Here is a 25,046-nt window from a genome sequence, read left to right as displayed (position 1 = left end):
CAGACCAATCTCCCTGATGAGCATGGATGCCAAAATACTCAACAAGGTCCTAGGTAGTAGGATCCAACAGTACATTAAAAGGATTATTCACTATGAGCAAGTAGGTTTTATGCCTGTGATGTGAGGGTAGTTCAACATTCGCAAATCAATCCACTTGGTAGACCACACCAATAAAAGAAAAGACAAGAACCATCTGATCCTCTCAATTGATGCAGAGAAAGCATTTGACAAAATACAACATCTGTTCCTGATTAAAACTCTTCAGAGTATATATAGAGAGGGAACATTCCTCAATATCATAAAAACCATCTATGAAAAGCTCACAGTGAATATCGTTATCAATGGGGAAAATCTGAGAGCTTTTCCCTTGAGGTCAAGAACACAACAAAGATGCCCACTCTCACCGCTATTGTTCGGGATAGTGCTAGAAGTCCTAGCCTCAGCAATCAGACAACAAAAATAAAGGCATGCAAATCGGCAAAAAAGAAGTCAAACTCTCCCTCTTTGCAGATGACATGATGCTTTATGAGGAAAACTCAAAAGACTCCACTTCTAAATTACTAGAACTCATAAAGCAATTCAGCAACATGGCAAGATACAAAATCAGTGCACAGAAATCAGTGGCTTTTCTATACACTAATGACAGGGAGAACTCATGATGTAACTGTAAAAGAGAAATTAAGGAATCAGTTCTGTTCACAATAGCAACAAAAACCACAAGGTACCTAAAGAGGTAAAGGATCTATACTCTAGAAACTACAGAACAATTGTGAAAGAAATGAGGAAGACACAAGATGGAAAAATATTCCATGCTCATGGATTGGAAGAACAAACATTGTTAGAATGTCTACTCTCCCCAAAGCTATTTACACTTTCAATGCCATCCTTATTTAAATACCACTGGCATTTTTCAAGGAGCTGGAACAAAAAATCCTAAAATTTGTATGGAACCAGAAAAGACCCCAAATTGCCAAGGGAATGATGAAAAAGAAAAACAAAGCTGGGGCCATCACATTGCCTGACTTCAAACTATATTACAAAGCTGTGATTACTGAGATAGCATGGTATTGGCACAAAAACAGACACATAGACCAGTGGAAAAGAATAGAGACTCCAGAAATGGACTCTCAAATCTATGAGCCAATCTTTGACAAATCAGGAAAAAATATCTGGAAAAAAAGACAGTCTCTTCAATAAGTGGTGCTGGGAAAATTGGCCAGCTACATATAGAAGAATGAAACTGGACGATTCCCTTACACCATACAGAAAGATTAACTCAAAATGGACGAAAGACCTCAATGTGAGACGGGAATCCATCAAAACCCTAGAGGGGAAAATAGGCAGTAACTTTTTCGACATTGGCCACAGTAACTTCTTTTAAGACATGTCTCCAAAGGCAAGTGAAACAAGAACAAAAATGAACCTTTGGGACTTTATTAAGATAAAAAGCTTCTGCACAGCAAAGGAAACAGTCAACAAAACTAGGAGGCAGCCCACGGAATGGGGGAACATATTTACAGATAACATTATAGATAAAGGGCTGATAGCCAAGATCTATAAAGAACTTCTCAAACTGAACATCCAAAAAACTTATAACCCAGTTAAAACAATCTCTTTAAAATAAGAGTTTCAATTCCTTCAGACACATACCCAGAAGTGAAATTCTTGGATCATATAGTAGTTCCACTTGTGATTAAAAAAAAAAAAAAAAAGAACCTTCTTACTGTTTTCCATAGTGGCTGTACTAATTTACGTTTATATCAACAGTGCACAAAGGGTTCTTTCTTCTTCACATCCTCACCCACACTTGTTTATTGGATAATAGCCATTCTAACATGTCTGAGATGATTTTACACTGTGGATTTGATTTGCATTTCTCTGATGATTAGTGATGTTGAGAGTCTTTTCATGTAGGTATTGGCCATTTGTATGTCTTCTTTGGAAAATTTATTCATTCATTCATTCATTTATTTTTAGGCTGTCTATTTTTTTTAATTTATTTATTTTTCAGCGTAACAGTATTCATTGTTTTTGCACAACACCCAGTGCTCCATGCAAAACGTGCCCTCCCTATTACCCACCACCTGTTCCCCCAACCTCCCACCCCTGACCTTCAAAACCCTCAGGTTGTTTTTCAGAACGAAGCACAAAATCAGGACTTTTAGGCTGTCTATTTTTTAAACTGGATTGTTTGTTTTTTTCCCCCTATTAAGTTTTATGAGATTGTAATATATTTTTGATACTAATTCCTTATCAGATATATTGTTTGCAATACCTTTCCTTTTGTTTGTGGCCTTTGCAATTATAGTCAACTCCAAAAAGTCATTGCTAAGACTGATGTCAAGGACCTTACTCTCTGTTTTCCTCCGGAGTTCTATGGCTTCAGGTCTTACATTAAAGTCCTTATTCTGTGTTGAACTAATTTTTTTGTATGGCCTCAATACACAATATACTGGTCCTATTTCATTCTTTTGCACATGACTGTCCAGTTTTCCCAACATTCTTGAAGAAACTGTCCTTTCCCTAATGCATATTCTTGTCTCCTTTGTAGTAAATTAATTGACCATATATACATGGTTCTTATACATTTTTACTCCCCCCCTTTTTTTAAAGTAGGGTCCATGCCCAGCATGGAGGCCCAACATGGGGCTTGAACTCATGACCCTGAGATCAAGACTTGAGCTGAAATCAAGAGTTAGATGCTTAACTGACTGGACCATCCAGGGGCCACGATTTTTATATTGTTCAATACCCCAATTTCTATGATATTTGATGGATTAAAAATAGACAAACTAAAACTACAAGAGAAAGCAGGAACTATATCATCCTTTTCCCCCATTATTCATTATTACTTAAAATTCTTGTAGATGTAGAATAGAAGCATTCAATTGTATACGTAATTTTCACTAAGCTAAGTTTACCTTTTCCTCCAGATGTATTTTAAGATTACCTTTTCCAGATGTATTACACAAACTAGAGAGTAAGGATAATTTCCCAAAGTATCTTTTCATCCAGAGGGTTAATATCTGGATAATTTACATTTTAATTTTGGTTTATTTTTAAAAAGATATTATTTATTTATTTGAGAGAGAGAGAGTGAGACTGAGAGTGAGAGAGAGCATGAGAGGGGAGAAGTTCAGAGGGAGAAGCAAACTCCCTCCCCATTTTGCTGGAAGTCCAATACAGGACTCGATCTCAGGACTCTAGGATCATGACCTGAGTTGAAGGCAGTCACTTAACCAACTGAGCCACCCAGGCGCTGTTAATTTAGGTTTATATGCGAACCAACAAATACTGTATTTCAGCATCAGTGCGGATTTGAGATTAAAATAATGTTTAGGGGCATCTGGGTACTCAGCTGTGGAGTCTGTTTCTCTCTCTCTCTCTTTGCCCCTACTCTTGTTCACATTCTCTCTAAAATAAATAAATCTTTAAAAAAATAACATAATTTTTGGTAAATAGTAATTATGATGCCATAATTAACACTTAATTCTCGTTATTATGTTGCTGCAAAAGTTTCCGTTTTGTTTAAGTCCCATGTATCATTTTTCTTAACCGATCACTGCATATTTTATCATCTGAGAAACCTATGCCTTACTTTAAGGTCAGGGAAGTTTTGTCCTCTGTATTTTTCTAGAGGTTTTAGAGTTTAAATTTTAACATTAAGCTCTGAGAATTATTCTAATTTGCTTTTTATTTATGGGATAAGTGTTGAGGTTCATTTATTTTCAAACAAATATCCAGTTTTTAAAAGTCTTTTTTTTCTTGGATTTTGGGAAAAGATTATCTTTTTGGATTTTTGGAAAAGATCATCTGTTTTTGATTTTGGATTATCTTTTCTTGGATTTTTGGAAAAGATTATCTCTTCTATCATTGAATTACACTGGTACTCTTGAAAAAAATAATCTGATCTTATATATCAGCTAGAGTTCTCCAGAGAAGAAGAACCAATAAAGATATTTATTTTAAGGAATTGGTTCACATGATAGTGGGAACTGGAAAGTCTGAAATTCACAGGGCATGCTGGAAACTCAGGCAGTATTTCTCTATTATAGTCTTGAGGAAGAATTTTTTTTTATCTCCAGGAAACTTCAGTTTTTGCTCTGAAGACCTTCTACTGACTGGATGAGGCTCACTCAGATTATTGACAATAATCTCCTTTACTTAAAGTCAACTGACTGTAAATGTTAATTTGATCTAGAAAATACTTTCACAGCAACATCTAGACTAGCATTTAATTGAACATGACAAAGCTCACTTCATATGTTCTTAGGTGTCACAGCAGTTTTATGCTGCCTTTTGTATGCTTTCTGAAACAGCTTTTCATATATTTGTCCAGCTTTCTATTTGTGTGTAGTGGAAGTTCAAGCCTCACAACAGTTACTTTTTCCCTGAGGAAAACTGAAATGTAAGACAGCGTTTGATATCATTTCTTACCTCTGACTAAAATCTCCTAGTACTTTTTTGGCTATGTAATAGAGTCTACATTCCTTAGCATATTGTGAAGATCCATAAAGGAACCAAGCAAATATTCTGCATTCTTGCATTAAATAGGTAATTTACTTGTTATTGTGACTTTGGTCCTATCGCTCCCTTCTTCCTCAAATGGGAAACCTTCTTCATCCTTCATTTCTAAAGTGTGTCCTTCAGGAGCACCTGGGTAGCTCAGTTGGTTATGTGTATCTGCTTTCAGCTCAGGTCATGAGCTCAGGGTCCTGGGATTGAGCCTCAGGTCAGCTCCCTGCTCAGCTGGGAGCCTGCTTCCCTGTCTCCCTCTGCCTCTCCCCCTGCTTCTGCTCTCTCTCTCTCAAATAAATAAATAATAAAGTGTGTCCAGTAGAAATCTTAGAAGCTTGACCATCCTGAAAGTGTTCAGTTGCTTCTTTCAACTTTCTTTATTACTCATGCCAAATTAATTAGTTCATTCATTCATTCATGTATTTATTTAAGAAAACATATTAAACATCTCATAGATATATTTAACCAATTATTATTTTCAAAGAACCTACAGTCTAGAGAAAGAAATGCATTTGTAAAAATTTTGACTGTAATAGAGAATAAAAGTGCCATAAAAGAAGTACAAGGGGGATACCTGGCTGGCTCATTTGGTGGTGTGTACAATTCTTGATCTCAGGGTTCAGTCCCCATGTTGGGTACAGAGATCACTTAAAAATAAAATCTTTTAAAAAATTATAAAGAGGGGTGCCTGAGTGGCTCAGTGGGTTAAATCCTCTGGCTTTGGCTCAGGTCATGATTCCAGGGTCCTAGGATCCAGCCCCACACTGGGTTCTCTGCTCAGCAGGGAGCCCTTCCCCCGTCCCCCGCCTGCCTCTCTGCCTACTTGTGATCTCTGTCAAATAAATAAATAAAATCTTAAAAAATTAAAAAGAAGTACAAGAAATAGAGTTGGTGTAAAAGAGATACAGCTCAAGTCTACTTATGGTAATAATGGGGGGGGGTGTGTATCAGAAATAACTTCCTAGAAGAGATGGCATTGATGCAGTACTAGAAGCATATGAGTTAGCAAGAGTCCACAAGGCACTCATGCCAGAATGAGGGAGCATAATATATAAAAATAATGCTCCAAATTTGAATCTTGTAGTTAAATCTAGCTGAAACAGAAGGTGATGGAAGATGGTGATATCATAGATAATACTGGAGATGTCAGCAGGGATTAAACAATGGAAAAACACTTATGTCATGGTAATTAATTGAATTTATTATAGGCAAAGGAGGTACAACTTAAAGGTGATAAGCAAAATAAAAAAATGGATTTTGGAAGTTCATTTCTTGTGATAGTATGAAAAACAGATTGAAACCAGGGTGAGATTAAACACAAAGAGAAAAATAAGGTCATAGTTACAAATCATTAAAAATTTCTTTTCCCAAATTTCTAGAAATATTGCTCCACTGCATATGTCTGGATTTATATATTGCCATTGAAAGTGTCTGATGCCAACCTGATATTCTTTCTTTTGTCTGGAAGTCCAGAGGGTATTTATTCCTTTTACATTAAAATTTAATAGTTTTAATATACTATGACTCAAATAGATTATTTAATTTTCCAAAGCATGTAATGAACTTATAATAATGCATAAATATATTCTTATTTCTGAAAAGTATTCTTAGATTATAATATTCATGATTCTATTTAATTGATTTATTTTTTTCTTCAGGGACTCATTACATATATGTTGGATTTTATTTGCATATCAGCTATATCAATAATTTTTTCTCTGATCATTTTTACCTCTTTTTACTTTTGTTTTTCTCCCTTGGATTTTTTCTTAAGTTTTCTGAATGTTTCTCTTATTTATTCATGTGTAAAAAATCACCAAAATTTAGTGACCTACCAACAATCTAATTATTATCTCACAGTTCTGTGGATTGACCAGGCTCAAATGGGCTGTTATTTTGCTCCACGTAATGTCAGCTGATCTGCAGTAATCTGTAGGCATAATTGTTCTAGATTTTCCAACATGGCTCATTCATAAATCTGGTCCATTGGTGAAGATGGCTAAACACTGGGTTCAGCTGATATATTGTCTTTTTCTTATATATCTTAATATTTAAGGATTTTTAATTTGAGTTTGTATCATGTGATTCTATGTTATAATCATGTTGTCCTGTTTGGGTGTTTTCAGGGGGAAAATGTAGCAATGAATTAATTTTTATATTATCATAGCTTACTGTGTATATTCTCAGTTGTTTTCTGGTCTTTTGAAAAGTTATTTTTCTAGGACCATCACTTATAGGTGTTGACATATGTATAGAATGGGTTTGGTTAGTTTACTATATTTTTGTAGTTCACCATACCCTTCTTCTGGTGGTCTATAGTAAAATGAAAGTTTCAAATTTCTAGGACCTTCCTTGGAGGAGAGTTCAAAGTATCTTCTGAATTTGTGATTTTCTCTTTGCTCTTAACTATCAAGTTTCAGGCTGGTTCTTGGTATTTTCTTCACTCAGGATGGAAATTTATATTTTTGAGATTGAATTTATCTGTATTCTGCTACCCTGGGGCATCATTTCTACTTTTTTTTTTTTCTCTTTCTCTCTTTTTCCCTGTAGAGTTTCTGTCTTTTCTGTGTCAGGTCCAGGCTCCAGAGTGAATTTTTGGGTATAATTTACTGCTTACCTGTAAATTAAAGTTCATAGTATTCTCTGTTTCCTAGATATATGAGAGATGTGTTTTATGGTTATTTTTAAGAGATTTGTTTATTTATTTTAGAGTGCATGCATGTATGCACATGTGAGTCAGGAAAGGGGCAGAGGGAGAGAATCCTCAAGTAGACTCCCTGCTGAGTATGGAGCCTCACAGAGGGCACTGCAGGGAGCTCCAATTCACAATGCATGAGATAATGACAGGACCAGAAACCAAGAGAACCAAGAGTCTTTCACTTAACCAACTGAACCACCCAGGTCTCTTTTTATGGATATTTTTGTATTCTTTTTTTCAATAGTATTTTTTTTTAATTCGAGGATGTGTGGGAGAGATTTGTATTCTTCTGGTTTCCAGTATCTCATGGAAACCATATGGATAAAAAGGATTAAATTAATTTTTAGGAGCCAACATTAATTATGTTTAGATGACACAGGGCACAAATAAATCAACTAAATCTATTGTATGCCTTAAAAAAAAAACTTTTCTGGCATGAAGGTGAGTCAAATCCACTTTAAGGGCTCAGGATAGAAACCACTATATTTTTCTAAATGATAATGATGTTAGGGACATTTTGACCTTCACAGATCTCCATATTTTACTATATATCCTTTACAGCAAAATAAGGAACTCCATGCATTTTAAACAGAAATAATGTCAAGTCTTGGGTTTGTAATTTCCCAAGTCTGTGTCAATCATGGTATCCGTTCATAAAGGCCACAGCTGGGCTATAGTACATTTACTTTATTCTTTTCAGGGCTTTTTCTTCATCAATGGAAACTTGATTAAGAAGGTGTTGAAATTCTGTTGCTGCCTTAGAAGAATTCTGTACACCTCTTGACTAGTATTTGTCAATCTAGTCTTAAATTCCACAGAAATTAAACTTAGTGTAATGTTAAATACATCAGGCACTGTTAACAAGCAGAGAACTAAATCAATATGGTGATCCTGTTCTTAATGGAGTGCATAATGGTAATTAATAAAACCTGGTATCAATATTAAAATTCAAATGAAGGACAAAGAAGTCAAATATATTTATGTTCTCAATGACCATAGAAGTTGAGTCCTCAAACAATATGATACTTGGATTCTGCAGCAAGACTGATCCATGTCATCTATAAGTTCCATAACTATTTATTCACATTAAACAACATATAAGGCTATCACTAGTCAGACAGCATGTTTGTTTTGGTTATTACTTTTTAACCACAGAGGATTGGTCCTATTTAGGGTAACCTTAAGAGGGTGTTAAACAAAGGTAGGGAGGGCACATGTAACACTTGAAAATTTGCATATGTAAATACTTTAGGACAAATTTACTACTGTCAGATTTCACAGTTACTTATTTAGCTGTCAATATGTATATAACTCTTATTAATGGATTCTTGGAGCATTGAAGACAATAAATTATCGTGTATCCAATAAGGGGAATAAAGATAAATTAGGGATAAAAGATAAAAAACCTTGTATCTCTTACTTTGGTGAGCTATAAAACTGAATTTTTAAGCCTGTTTTTAAATGGCTCAGGAAATGTCAGAGTCAGTCTTTTGGGTTAGTTAACTACCCTCTGAACAGGTAACCTTAGGTCAATACCCAAGGTGGGTAATTAAGTGAGAAGAGACTAGCTCAGGGAAAAGTCACTTGGTCTTGACCTGAGGAGAAACTGGCACAAGGGAGCTCTCCTTTCAGTGCAAATTTATTTAGGGCTTTTAGAGAGTAAGGATGAAGCCAACAACTATAATGATTGAAATATAGCTTATGTTATGACTTCTGTTATGCTAGCCTTGAGAGTGATCATCTTTGCTTCTATGGGGAATAAAAAAGTTTAACAGGGTACCAAGAGAATGGTAATTATTTGAAATAATGAGGAACTACCCAAGGGAAATTTGCAAAAGTTTGGTGACAGGAAATTAGATAACAGTTTCACTAAATAACTTTCCAATTCTTGTGTGAGGAGCAATGGGCATTATTAGCCGACATTTCCATTACCAATCCCCAAACATCTCTTCTAAATGAGTGCTGGACTAATAATGAGAGACTTTAAATTGGGATTCAAATAAAATAGGGTATTGATTAAGTCAATCGTTATTAATATCAACCCTTATTAATCTTGATTCAAATCAGGTCCTTGTCAACTACGGATTCTCACTTGCTTCTTCTTTCCTGAGCTCCATCAGTGTCGGCATTCCTGGCCCTTTACAACTCAATTATGGAATAAATTGATAACTATAGTCAACTGGCTTCTACAATATATTTGGAAATGACCAGTTCTCAATCTTTAATATGCACATATTATCAAATTCGTATTATTGACTTCAGAAACTTTCCCAATCCTTTTGACCCACCAGTCAAAAATGAACCTCTTCAGAAGACACTTCCGAGAGGCAAGAAAGCAAAACAATATTTAAAGTGAATATAGCTATAATTTGGTTTGTCAGATTCAGGGAGGAACTATTGTAATGTGTTTTTCTTTATTTCTGCAACTTTCAACAGAGAACAGAGAGAAGAAAAATTAATGAAATAATTACATCACACTTATTCTAGACTACTGAACATTAAAAAAGATCCCTATGATGTTCAAATAATGACCTTGTTTGCTCTATATATTGTTTGCTCTGTGACATTTTTAGTTCACGTATTTTCTCCCAGATATACTGAAGAGAAAAGCAAAAAATCTTGTTCCAAAACTTTCTCAACTCTGCTTAGGTATAATTATTTAGCTTCCTTTACGAAGTATCCTGCATCCACCCTCCTACATCTAAAGATGTTTGGCTAATTTATTCTGCCATGAAATCCCCCTTTTTATCTTCTTAGTAGCTTCCTACAATTCCATATAAATTTTGCTGTCTTCATCCTTTAATTCTTCAATCTATATTTTTTGCTTTCCATAATGTTCTTTTTTTGTTGTAGAAAATTTTGATCTTGAGCATTTTACAATTTTTTTCTCCACTCAAATGAGCATCATTGTATTCAAGTTATTTTTCTTTGTGCTTCACATTAATTTTAAATTTCTTTAAATAACATTACATGATGACAATAGTTTCCTGTATCATTCATGAGTGCAAAAATCCTCAGTAACTTTTTTTAGGTTCTACTGATACTCAGGATTTTAAGCCCTCTCCCTCTCCCAGATGGTGTATATCCCAGCACACTGAGAAAAAGTATACTAAAAGATTCATTCTAAATTACTTATGGAACAAGGTACATTTCCCAGTTACATATGTACTTTGTTACTCTAATCATAGTTATTTGGATTGTACTGGCTAGATTTTTAGCAGAGTGAATAAAAAGACACAAAACTATTCAGTGAAGTCTGGAAAACTATTTATATGTTCTTTTTCTGTTTCTTTCCCTCCTTTCATAGATTGAATAAAATGTTTTCTTGGAAGGAACATGGTGCTAAAGTGAATTTCTAGGGAACTACTTTATAAAAATTTACAGAGCTATTTCTTCTTTCAGTAGTCACTAATGGGAATGAGTTGAATATTCTCAAGTGGCACAGCTTACCATAAGTCTCAGAATATAGAAGACTCATACATAGATATTTGGTGAAGAATGTATGTGTTCTTTTTTAAAAAAAAGACTATACATATGTTTTTATGTAATTTTAAAGTATAAACATAAAATTTACACATTTTGAAAACATTTTTACCATATGGGACATACCATATAAAGATCTATTTATTTAGCAAACATTTATATGACATCCATGTAAGGCAGTGTTCCAAGTATAAGTATTACCTCATTTAATCATTAAAGAATCTTATAAAGTAGAACTATTTTGTTCTCATTTTACAAATTAGGAAACTGGAGTTTGTGGTGGAAACTGGAAAATGTGAGTAGGAGCATTTCAGGTGCTACCAGTTCACAGGATATTTTAAAGCTAGACAATCCTCTTATTCATCAGACCCTGGAGATAAGCGGTAATGTAATTAATGAAAAGTATTGGATTTGGTCTTGTTTGCTTTCTTTTACTATATCTTCCTCTAAAAAATATAAGTTGGTGGTTCCCATTCTTGATTGCAAAAAGAATTACCAGGAGAAACTGTAAGAAATAGTAACATCAGGATCCAACAGGTTAAATACAATCAGAATTGTTAAGGGTTAGGCTCAGTATTTTTTTTTTAAAGATTTTATTTATTTATTTGACAGAGAAAGAGAGATCACAAGTAGGCAGAGAGGCAGGAAGAGAGAGAGGGAAGCAGGCTCCCCACTGAGCAGAGAGCCTGATGTGGGGCTCAATCCCAGGATCCTGAGATAATGACCTGAGCTGAAGGCAGAGGCTTTAACCCACTGAGCCACCCAGGCACCCAATAGTATTTTTTTTTTTCTTTCAGTACTCTAAATATGTTGCTCCACTGTCTTTTAGCTTACAGTGTTTCCAAAGAGAAATCTGATAATATCCTTATCTTTCTTCCTCTTTCTCTCTGGCTGCTTTTGTGATTTGCTCTCTATCAGTTGATTTAAGCGAAGATCTCTGCATGTTTCATGGCTTGAGGTCTGTTGGGAGTTGTGGATATGATTTCATCAAATATGGGAAGTATTGACCATTATTTCTTCAAATAGATTTTAGCTTCACCACCATGACTCATTTGAGACAAAGCTAATAAATACACATATATTTGGTTTCTTGAATTTGTCCCACAGTTGAATGATTCTCTGTTTATTTTGTTAAGTCATCTTTCCTCTCTCTCTCTCCCTTTCCCTCTGCTGTATCTTCAAGTCCATTAATCTTCTTCAATGTCTTCTGCAATGTTAATTCTGCTAGTAATCTCATCTGGTGTACTTGTTGTCTAAGCCATGGTAATTTTCATCTCTAGATTTTCAACTTGGGTCTATCTTTTATGTCTCTACTTAACACATTTAATCTCTCTTCCAGTTTCTTGAACATAAGGAATACTATCATAACTGAATGTCTTTGTTGATTAATTCTATCACCTGTGTCATTTCTGGGTATTTTTAAAAATTTAATTAATTAATTAATTAATTATTATTATTTTTTTAGTTTATTTTCAGCGTAACAGTGTTCATTGTTTTTGCACCACACCCAGTGCTCCATGCAGTATGTGCCCTCCCTATTACCCACCACCTGGTTTCTCAACCTCCCACACCCCCGCCCCTTCAAAACCCTCTGGTTGTTTTTCAGAGTCCATAGTCTCTCATGGTTCATCTCCCCTTCCAGTTTCCCTCAACTCCCTTTCCTCTCCATCTCCCCATGTCCTCCATGTTCTTTATTATGCTCAGTATTTTTTCGAAGTTCTCTGGATGGCTCTAATGTCCATCCAGAGTTGAGAATTATCTATAATGATTGTCGGAATACAATTTTCCGTGGGTCTTTCATTTCTCTGCATGCCTTACAAGCAGACACGTTGGCTATCTTTGTTCTAGACTTTTCAAGGATGTTTGCACAGCAGTTTTGGAAGAGTATGTGATTGTGTGTGGAGATTGTGTCTTCATCCAGTCAAAGAACAGACTGATTTACTGCCCATTATAAAAGATTCAGGTTTTCTAAGCCCGGGGTTTCTCTCCTATAACATAACCCAGTACAGGTATAGGGGACCTGAGCTTCACTTACCATAAGACCATGCGAACTAAGTTTCAAGGAAACTTTCAAGGAACTGGCACAAAAGCTGAGTAATGCTGTGAGTAATAAAATCCTTTGCCTCTAACCTGGTTGGCTCATATCTTCTGGCAGCATGAATATAGCAGACTAACACCAGTTCTTGACAATAGTTACTTCTTAAAGGTTGAGAAACAAGTTGCTGAAGATTAGGTGATTATAATTAAGTCAGAACTTTTCCTGTTTAATAACTATTGTGACACTTACATCAAAATGGAAATTTCATGAGGGATTTAGCTAAGTTCCTATGGTACCTCTCTTCATTGGTCTGGGTTTTTATGATTAATGAAGCGTAGAGTTTTTTTTTTTCCTAAAAAAGGAAAAAGTATATTCTTTTACCTGAGGGGAGGAGAAAAATCTTCAAATGATTGCAAATAGTAAAAATTTACACAAAATTTAGTTTTCTGAAAAGAAATGTGTATAAAAATGGCTAACATTAATTTCTGTTCATCAATTATCAAATAGTCATAGATTTTTCAGATAAAGCTAGTGTAGTTCTTTCTAGAATGATTATTTCTTACACCTTTTCAGAGTTTCTTATTGTAGAAGGTGTTTCATTTTTGTTAAATAGTACTCCATTTTTGTTTATATTACAGTGAAGTAAATTAATTCACTATCAGTTGAGCTCTTAAAATGTGTCTATTTTCTACTCTGTTTATATACAACTATGTAACATTTGCAATTATTTTTATATAACATTAGCAACCTTCAGCTTAAGGGAAGAATTGCAAATGATAGAGTTTATTCACGTGAGTATAATCTCATATTTTAGTATGCACATGTTTAGACTTTTTTGATTCACCAGATCTTTGATAGAGTCAGGGTTTCTGCATTGTAATAAACATCTAGATAATTATGATTCTTATGGACTTTGGATTATGCTTTAAGAAATAATCTACTGCAAATTATTTAAGCAGTCCTGAGGATAACTGTAATTATAAGTTTTTCATCCTTAAATCATACTTAAATAATAGTAAATGGCATTTAAACTCCTCCATTAATCAGTCTTCAAAATAAGGGAAGGCAGCTTGCATTTATTCCACTTTAGTTTAATTTAATTTATTTATTTCACTGTCAGACTTTATTGTTACAAGTTAAATGTGTCAAATGTTGTAAGGCAAAAACTTAGACTTATATAGAAACAAGTACAATAAAAATACTGACAGTGTCTCTTTCAAAGTTAAAACAATATTGAATCATTTCTCACACTGTGGCTGCTAAATTGTACTCTATGATTCTATCATTCTTTGTAGTAATTAATATCCTTCAGTAAGGTAGAAGTTTACCTCCCCCCTGCACTTTTTTAATTATCAAAAAGGATTCAAGAATATTTTTGATTTTACATGTATAGCACCATAAACTTCTTGGCTCCTCAAGTTGTTTCAAATTTTCGCAGTAGGATTTCTTTCATGCTGGTCTCTGCATTTTCTTGAAACATCTAATGATTTTTGGAAAAATACTTTTCTCTTTTTTATGAACAAGATTTCCCGTACTCACTAGATACTAATGTTCCTCAAGCATAAAAGTAGTGATTGTTCTATGGAACATCATTTCTTCATGTGAGGAACAGTGTTTAGAAGCCAACATCTTGGGGTGCCTGGGTGGTTCAGTGGGTTAAACCTCTGCCTTCTGCTCAGGTCATGATCTCAGGGTCCTGGGATTAAGAGAGCCCTGTTGGGCTCTCTGCTCAGTGGGACCCTGCTTCTCCCCGCCTCTCTCTGCCTGCCTCTTTGCCTCCTTGTGATCTCTGTCAAATAAACAAAATCTTAAAAAAAAAAAAAGAATCTGGCATCTCATACCAACACCTGCAGTTCCCACTGGGGGCTCTGAATTTGTCTTTCCTCAGACATTCCATATTTACAAATTCATTCTTCACATGAAAATCATGGTTCTTCAAAAAAAAATTGTGACTAAGAATGTTGCGAATTTGGGATATAGGTCTTTTTCTTTAAATTAGTAGTCAGTTGGCCAATGAGACTTTTTTGCACATTTCCTCTTTTTTGCTAATCTCCTAATCTCAAAATGTATCTTTATTACTTGATAAATGCACAAATAGATTCTTTACATTATCTACTTCTCTCATGATATATGTCTCTGTACTTTTAAAAAAATGCCAGTATAGTTAACATACTGTTATGTTAGTTTCAGGTGTACAATACAGTGATTAAACAATTCTATGTATTACTCAGTGTTCTTTATGATAAGTATACTCTTAAAACCTTTCACCTATTTCCTACATTCTCTTAGCCCCCTCCCCTCTGGTAACCATTTTTTTTTTTTATCTCTGTAGTTGAGTCTAGTTTTTTTTGTTTGTTTATCTCTTTTTCTTTTTAAATTTGTTTTATTTTTTAAATTCCATAAATGAGTGAAATTATGTGGAATTTATCTTTTGCTCGCTGCCTTTTTTGGTTTAGCATTATACTCTCTAACTCCATCCATGTTGTATCACATAGGGTAGTTCTATTTCTAGTTTTTTTTTTTTTTTTCTATCAGTTTATTTTATTATTATTTTTTAAATTTTTTTTATTTGTTTATTTACAGCATAACAGTGTTCATTGTTTTGGCATCACACCCAGTGCTCCATGCAGTACGTGCCCTCCCTATTACGTGCCCTCCCTATTACCCACCACCTGATTTCTCAACCTCCCACCCCCCCGCCCCTTCAAAACCCTCTGTTTGTTTTTCAGAGTCCATAGTTCATCTCCCCTTCCAGTTTCCCTCAACTCCCTCTCCTCTCCATCTCTCCATGTCCTCCATGTTATTTGTTATGCTCCACAAATAAGTGAGACCATATGATACGTGACTCTCTTTGCTTGGCTTATTTCGCTCAGCATAATCTCTTCCAGTCCCGTCCATGTTGCTACAAAAGTTGGGTATTCATCCTTTCTGATGGAGGCATAATACTCCATTGTGTATATGGACCACATCTTCCTTATCCATTCATCCGTTGAAGGGCATCTTGGTTCTTTCCACAGTTTGGCGACCGTAGCCATGCTGCAATAAACATTGGGGTACAGATGGCCCTTCTTTTCACTACATCTGTATCTTTGGGGTAAATACCCAGTAGTGTAATTGCAGGGTCATGGGGAAGCTCTATTTTTAATTTCTTCAGGAATCTCCACACTGTTCTCCAAAGTGGCTGTACCAACTTGCATTCCCACCAACAGTGTAAGAGGGTTCCCCTTTCTCCACATCCTCTCCAGCACGTGTTGTTTCCTGTCTTGCTAATTTTGGCCATTCTAACTGGTGTCAGATGGTATCTCAATGTTGTTTTAATTTGAATCTCCCTGATGGCTAGTGATGATGAACATTTTTTCATGTGTCTGATAGCCATTTATATGTCTTCATTGGAGAAGTGTCTGTTCATACCTTCTGCCCATTTTTTGATATGATTATTTCTAGTTTTTTGAGAAATTTCCACACTGTTTTCCACAGTGGCTGCACCAGTTTGCATTCCCACCAACAGTGAGTGAGTGTTCGTTTTCCTCTACATCCTTGCCAATACTTGTTTCTTGTGATTTTTATTTTAGCCATTCTGACAGGTGTGATGTGATATCTCATTGTGGTTTTTATTCGAATGTCCCTGATAATAAGTAATGTTGAGCATCTTTTCATGTGTCATCTGTATGTCTTCTTTGGAGAAATGGCTGTTGTCTTTTGCCCATTTTTAAATTGGATTATTTAGTTTTTGGGTGTTGAGTTATAGAAGTTCTTTATATATTTTGGATACTAACCCTTTATTAGATATGTCATTTGCAAATATCATCTCTCATTCAGTAGGCTGCCTTTTACTTTTGTTGACTATTCTTTGGCTGTGCAGAAGCCTTTTATTTTGGTGAAGTTCCAATAGTCTATTTTTGCTTTATTTTTCCTTGCCTCAAGAGACACATCCAGAAAAATTTTGCTATGGCCAATGTCTTGTGCTCTCTTCTAGGACTTTTGTGGTTTCAGATCTCACATTTAAGTACTTAACCCATTTTGAGTTTATTTTTGTGTATGATGTAAGAAAGTCATACAGTTTCATTCTTTTGCATGTAGCTGTCCAGTTTTTTCAATACCATTTGTTGAAGACATTGTCATTTTCCCAATGCATATTCTTGCCTCCTTTGTTGAAGATTAACTGACCGTGTAATCATTGGCTTATTTCTGGGCTCTCTGTTCTATTCTTTTAACTTTGCATCTATTTTATGTGTACCATATTATAGTTTTGTAGTATATCTTGACATCCGGGATTGGAAAACTTCCAGTTTTGTTCTTTTTCAAGACTGCTTTGACTATTTGGGGTATTTGTGGTTTTATAGAAACTTTAGGATTATTTGTTCTAGTTCTGTGGAAAAAAATGTGTTCTAGTTCTGCTGGCATTTTGAAGGGATTACAATAAATCTGTAGATTGCTTTGGGTACTATGGACATTTTAGTATTTGTTCTTCCAATTAATGAGCGTGGAATATCTTTCTATTTGTGTCATCTTCAATTTCTTTTGTCAATGCTTTCCATTAAAGTTTTCAGGGTACAGGTTTTTCACCTCCTTGATTAAGTTTATTCCTAGGTATTTTATTATTTTTGGTGCAATTGTAAGTGGGAATGTTTTCTTAATTTCTCTCTCTGCTGCTTCATTATTAGTGTATAGAAATGCAACAGATTTCTGTATATTGGTTTTGTATTCTGTGAACTTACTGAATTCATTTATCAGTCTAGTGGTTTTTTGGTGGAGTATTTAGGGTTTTCTATATATAGTATCATGTCATCTGCACATAGTGAAAGTTTTACTTGCTTATTCCAGAAATTTCTATTTTTAGATATGGCAGCATGTTGTAGTAGATAGAACAAAATATTTAAATTATAAAATATGTTATTTTTCCTGAGCCTTAGATGATGATAGGAATAAAATTCCACAGACTTTGTTGATCACACTAGTCTTAGCTATATTTTTACACACATAGATATAAGTAATAAAAACAGTATTTGATGTCAATCCAAGTGGCCAAATGCTTAATTTCTTCAGTGATGTCATGTGATGTGAATGACAAATATGATAAATGTAAATGACAAAAAAAACCACCCATCTTTCTTGGAGGGAGACTGCCAGAATGATGTGAAAAACGTGGCTCAATTAGCAGGGCAATCATTCAAAGTCTCTGGAGATGAACAAAGTGCTTACAATAAATTGAGAAGCACTTACTTAACAAAATATATGAAAACTTGGTAAGAAGTATGAAAGTCCATGAAACTTGATTTGGGTACTGCACTCATCCAAGTCTATGTTGTCAAAGAGCTATTCCAGCAAACTTAGCAGCTAAATGGTATTTTCTCCAGATATTAGAGTTAAAGAGGTATTTTGAGTGGATCTGGCACTCAGAGAATATTGAAAGATTTCCTCTCCCTCAGGTTTATGCTCCAGAATTTTACATAGGGCAGTGGTGTTGGCAAAGTGGCAGCACAGTCTTTGCCATTACACCCCTAACCTTTATACATTCTCCTCTGTAGAGAGAATATGGGAGGAAGCTGGTGAAAAGTGACTTTTCTATCTTATACTACTCTAGTTCCCTAAGACAGAGATTCTGCCTACAGGAGATAGGATAGACCTTCAAAGACTGGCACAACTTTCCAAATTCATGAAAAACATGGTGAAAATGTGTATGATCAATGTGCACAATGAGGAAGCTTAACAAACTCAAAGTAGGATATATGCAGAGATTTATCACTAGACACATATTTAAAATGTTGAAAGTCATAAATTAAGAAAAAGTATTGAAAGTAGAAAGAGAAAAATACCTCATAATGTATAACAGAACCACAAAGATTAACAGCCAACTCTCCTAAGAAACAATAAAGATTAGAATGAAGTAAGATGATATATTCAAAGCACTTAGAGGAAAAAACCTCTCAACCAAGTATCTTCTATCCAGCAGAACTATCTTGTAAAAATAAAGGCAAGACAGAAATATTTGAAAATAAACAAAAAATGAGAGAATTCATACCTAGTAGTAGCACACCTGCCTTAATTAAGGAAATTCTTTAGGCTAAAAATAAGTAATACCAGGCAGTAACTTAAATCCACACAAAATAACAGAGTGGCAGTAAGGTAACTATGTTGTAATTAAAAAAGCATAGTACATTTTTCTTTTCCTGTCTTCTGTGAGCTGATTTAAAAAGCAATGCATTAAATGATATGTATGAAATTGAATTATGTTTATATATGAATTGATATATATATATATATATATATATATATATATGACATAGAAATGTAATATATTTCACAACCAGAATCAAAGGTAACATGTAGGAAAAAACATATACTAGAATAAGGAAATTATACTCTATGGTAACTGAAGATAACCAGAAATGGCAATTAAGAAGGTTAATAAAACAAATTTTATAAGTATATATTTTCTTTCCTTTTTATGTCACAGCTAATTGAAGAGTCAAAACATTATATTAAGCAATCATTGTAACAATGGATCTGTAACATATAGATATATCAGTATATGTCTTTCTTATCTCTATGGTCTTAAATTAGTCTAAGTCTGAGGTAGATTATGATAAGAGAAGATGCATGTTATAAGCTCTAGACCAATCACTAAGAAAATCACTCAAAATATATTAAAAAATCATTAAAAGTATTGAAAAACTAGGAAATATCCACCAATATGAAAAAGAAAACAAAGGAGGAATAGAGGGGAAAAAATGACACAAGATGTATTGAAAACAAAAAGCAAGTGGCAGAAATAAATCCAACTATATCAATATTACATTCAATATGAGTAGATTAAAGAATACCCCAAAGGCAAGGATTGTTGGACATCATCATCATTATCATCACCATAAAAACAAGATACAGCCATGTGCTGTTTACAGGACATGTACTTTAGATTCAAAAACATAAATGGCTTCCATTCTTCTAAATATAAAATGATATATGATAAAAATAGCAACAATAAGAAAGCTGGAGTGGTTATACTAATATCAGACAAAAGAGACTTCAAGACAAAAGATAAATTAGAGACACGAGTCAAGATGGCGGGGAAGTAGGAGGAGGCACCATTTCAACCTGTACCCTAAAGTGAGCTGATTACCTACCAAAGAACTCCGACCACCCATGAAATCAGCCTAAGATCAGAATTATACACGTCTGGATCGCTACAGGAGCAGAAGACGCCAGTGGCAGGTAAAGCAGACTGGGAGCATCTGACTGATATCGGAAGATAAACAAAAGGGGGAGGGAGCCACCAGAGGTGACCTATTGGAAAGTAATACCCCAACATGAGAGTGCTCTGCGTCTGGGGACCAGCATTAACTTGGAGTCTGGTTGAAAGCACTCAAAAAACAAAGAGCAAAGGATCACAGGGGGTAATAGTGGGAACCTGGGCGGTTAGGGTCAGGGACCTAAGTCCCCAGACCCAGGACAGCCTCCCCTGGTGCTGAGCCAGAGAGAGTGCGGCGGAGAAATCAGGTCTCCGTCCCTGAGCCACCAGTGCGCCTGAACACCAGCGCCCCCGAGAACGAGTGGGGTCTGGCTCCAATGAGGGGCTGGGAGCCTGGCCAGACGGCAATCCTGAAACGCGCGCGTCCCACACCCTCCCTTGAGATAGGTGCTCCTAGGCATAGCCTGGAGCTCTGGCATCTGGAAAAACCAGACATTCCCAGCCCGGGACAGTGGGAAAATCTCAGTGTGTGATCACTGCTTGGAACCTCTCTGGCGGTCTGAAGCTGCCCAGACAGCCACCGCTGCCCTGGTTTTGGGTACAACGAGGAACTCCTGCATCCCCAGGGACAGTGACTCAGAACCGACTCAGCCAGCAGCTTTTCCAAAACACTCTGGGGCCTCTCTCTGAGAGGGAAGTTGGGGTGCAGTTTGCTCTTCTCTAAACCTCCAAAAACCATCAAAAGCTGTCAAGGCGAGAGAAAGCAGATGAAAGAACATAAAAACCCCCAGAGAACAAAAGGCTGAAAAAAACAGTTTCCTCAGAGCTCACCCCCTTGAGGGGAGTGGGAGGACCTAACTCAGGGAACATCATTGTCTGAAAACCCACGTGGCAGGCCCCTCCCCCAGAAAACCAACCAGGAAGGAAGGAAAAAAAAAAAGACTACAAGAGAACAACCACCACTACTTCATAAATACAACTTTTATTTTTAACTCTTTACCAATATTCTGGTTCTTTTTCTTTATACATACAGATAATTTTTTAACCTATTTACCACCACACTGAGATGTCCAGTACATCAAATTCTTTAATAACCTTCTAACCTGAACTTTTTGATACATACACCCGTGTTTTTCTTTTGCTTTTCTATTTTTTTAATTCTTTTTTAATTTTAACTTAGTTTAGTCTAGTTTATTCTTTTTTAATTTTTATTTTCTACTATACATATAAAGTTAAACTTCAAGGTAATCCCCTGTCCCCAATCAATGCTACCCCTATAGGCAAACCAGTTTCTAATCCCCCTGTAACTTAGGAAAGTTGAGTCCCTTAACAAAAACATCAAGATACCTTCAGGAAGAATCAAAATAACCTTCCTCACCCACACTGAGAATATATAACCACTCTCCCAATTTTTCCTTCTGTCAGTGTTTCTGTGAATTTGTGTTTGTCCTGATAATATATAAATCTTATACTTGGGGTTCTTTCTGATGAGGTTCTTCCCTTTTTTTTGCTTATATATATATATTTTTTTCTCTTGTCATATACTTTTATTGGTCTTTTTGTTTGTCTGTTTTTGTTTGTGTACTTCATAAATCTTACCTTGTGGCCCATTTGGGCTGAGCCTTCTCTTTTATCTTCCCTTTTTTTCCTCTCTCTCTCTCTCTCTCTCTCTCTTTCTTTTTTTTCCTTTTTTCTTTCTTCTTCTCTATTTATTTTCTTTTCTTTTTTCTCTCATTTGGGTGGGGAATCCTGATTGCACAGAAGCGTTCCAGGGTGCACCTTGGCTGCACCACAGTCGATACATCCAGCTGCATCTGTTCAGTCATCTCTTTCCAAAATGACTAGGAGGAGGAATACCCAACAGAAGAAAAATACAGAGGATGGGCCTTCTGCAACAGAGCTAATGGCTATCGACATAGACAATATGTCAGAAAAGGAATTCAGACTAACAATTATCCAGGCAATAGCTAGGTTGGAGAAAGCCATGGAGGACCAAACAGAATTGATTAGGGCAGAACTGAAAGCCACCAGGGATGATGTTCACAATGTTAGGGCAGAACTGAAAGCCACCAGGGATGATGTTCAAAATGCTCTGAATGAGTTCTAATCTAATCTAAATTCTCTAAAACTAGGGTAACTGAGACAGAAGATAGAATTAGTGACCTGGAGGACAAACAGATAGAGAGAAAGGATCAGGAGGAAGCCTGGAACAAACAGCTCAGAAGCCACGAAAACAGAATCAGGGAAATAAATGATGTCATGAAATTATTAGAATTATTAAAATTCCTGAATGGGAGGAAAAAGAAAGAAGTCTAGAAGATATAGTGGAAGAAGTTGTCTATGAAAATTTTCCCAATCTCACGAATGGAAACAACGTTCATGTACTAGAGGCAGAGAGATTTCCTCCCAAGATTTTAGATTCTCAAAAGTCCTCACCACACCTTATAGTTAGAATGAGGAATTATGTTTCACGACAGACCCTCTTAAAAGCAGCTAGGACAAAGAAGCTCCTTACGTACAGAGGAAAGCCCATTAGAATAACGTCAGACCTTTCCACAGAGACCTGGAAAGCCAGGAAGGGCTGGCAAAATATATTCAGAGTACTAAATGAGAAGAACATGCAACCAAGAATACTCTATCCAGCAAGACTGACATTTAAAATGGATGGAGAGATAAAGAGTTTCCAAGACCGGCAAGGCTTAAAAGACTATGCAACCACCAAGCTGACACTGCAGGAAATATTAAGGGGAGTCTTATAAAAAAGAAAAAATCCTAAGAATATCATTGAACAGAAATATAGAAACAATCTACAGACAGAAAGACTTCAAAGGCAACACGATGTCAATAAAAACCTATGTCTCAATAATCACTCTCAATGTGAATGGCCTAAATGCGCCCATAAAATGACACAGGGTTGCAGATTGGATAAAACTACAGGACCCATCCATATGTTGTCTACAGGAGACCCATTTTGAACCTAAGGATACACCCAGACTGAAAGTGAAGGGATGGAGAAGCATCTTTCATGCCAATGGGCCTCAAAAGAAGGCCGCGGTAGCAATTCTCATATCAGATAAATTAGATTTTAAACTAAAGACTGTAGTCAGAGATACAGAAGGACACTACATAATTCTTAAAGGGACTATCCGCCAAGATGATCTAACAATTGTGACTATCTATGCCCCCAATATGGGAGCACCCAATTACATAAGAAAACTATTAATCAAGATAAAGAGTCATATTGATATGAATACAATAATAGTAGGAGATCTCAATACGCCTCTCTCAGAAATAGACAGATCATCGAAGCAGAAAATTAATAAAGAAATAAGAGCATTGAATGAAACATTGGACCATATGGACTTCATAGACATACACAGAACATTCCACCCTAAAACAATAGAATACTCATTCTTCTCAAGTGCACATGGAACCTTCTCCAGAATAGACCACATACTGGGTCACAAAGGAGGACTCAACCGATACCAAAAGACTGACATTATTCCCTGCATATTCTCTGATCACAGTGCTTTGAAACTGGAACTCAATCACAAGGAAAAGTTCAAAAGGAACTCAAACACCTGGAAGCTAAAGACCATCTTGCTTAAGAATGCTTGGATCAACCAGGAGATCAAAGATGAACTTAAACAATTCATGGAAACCAATGAGAATGAAGACACTTCGGTCCAAAACTTATGGGATCCAGCAAAGGCGGTTCTAAGGGGGAAATACATAGCCATCCAAGCCTCCCTCAAAAACATTGAAAAATCCAGAATACACCAGCTGTCTCTTCACCTTAAAGAACTGGAGAATCAATAACAAATCAAACCAACTCCACATGCAAGAAGGGAAATAATCAAGATTAGAGCAGAGATCAATGAGTTAGAAACGAGAGATACAGTAGAACGTATCAATGAAACTAGAAGCTCGTTTTTTGAAAGAATCAATAAGATCAATAAACCATTGGCCACACTAATCCAAAAGAAAAGAGAGAAAGCCCAAATTAATTAAATTATGAATGAAAAGGGAGAGATCACAACTAACACCAAGGAAATAGAAACAATCATCAGAAATTATTACCAACAGTTATATGCCCATAAGCTAAGCAACCTAGATGAAATGGATGCATTCCTGGAAAGCTACAAACTCCCAAAACTGAACCAGGAAGAAATTGACAACCTGAATAGACCAATATCTAGTAATGAGTTTGAAGCAGTGATCAAAAACCTCCCAAAAAACAAGAGCCCAGGACCTGACGGATTCCCTGGGGAATTCTACCAAACTTTCAAAGAAGAAATAACACCAATTCTTCTGAAGCTGTTCCAAAAAATTGAAGCAGAAGGAAAACTTCCAGACTCTTTTTATGAAGCCAGCATTACCCTGATCCCCAAACCAGGCAAAGACCCTATCAAAAAGGAGAATTTCAGACCAATATCACTGATGAATATGGATGCAAAGATTCTCAACAAGATCCTAGCAAACAGGATCCAGCAGCACATTAAAAAGATTACCTACCATGACCAGGTGGGATTCATCCCTGGGTTGCAAGGTTGGTTCAACATTCGCAAATCAATCAATGTGACAGAACAAATCAATAAGAGAAGAGAGAAGAACCACATGGTCCTCTCAATTGATGCAGAAAAAGCATTTGACAAAATCCAGCATCCGTTCCTGATGAAAACGCTTCAAAGTATAGGGATGGAGGGAACATTCCTGAACTTCATAAAATCTATCTATGAAAGACCCACAGCAAATATCATCCTCAATGGGAAAAAGCTTGCAGCCTTCCCGTTGAGATCAGGAACACGACAAGGATGCCCACTCTCACCACTCTTGTTCAACATAGTATTAGAAGTTCTAGCAATGGCAATCAGAGAACAAAGTGAAATAAAAGGTATCCAAATTGGCAAGGAAGAAGTCAAACTCTCTCTCTGCAGATGACGTGGCAGGATACAAAGTCAATGTACAGAAATCAGTGGCTTTCTTATACACTAACAATGAAAATATAGAAAGGGAAATTAGAGAATCGATTCCATTTACTGTAGCACCAAGAACCATAAGATATCTGGGAATAAACCTAACCAAAGAGGTAAAGGACCTGTACTCGAGGAACTACAGAA

This window comes from Meles meles, chromosome 4, assembly GCF_922984935.1.
Source record: "Meles meles chromosome 4, mMelMel3.1 paternal haplotype, whole genome shotgun sequence".
Lineage (NCBI taxonomy): Eukaryota > Metazoa > Chordata > Mammalia > Carnivora > Mustelidae > Meles > Meles meles.
Note: the sequence above shows the minus strand (reverse complement) of the source record.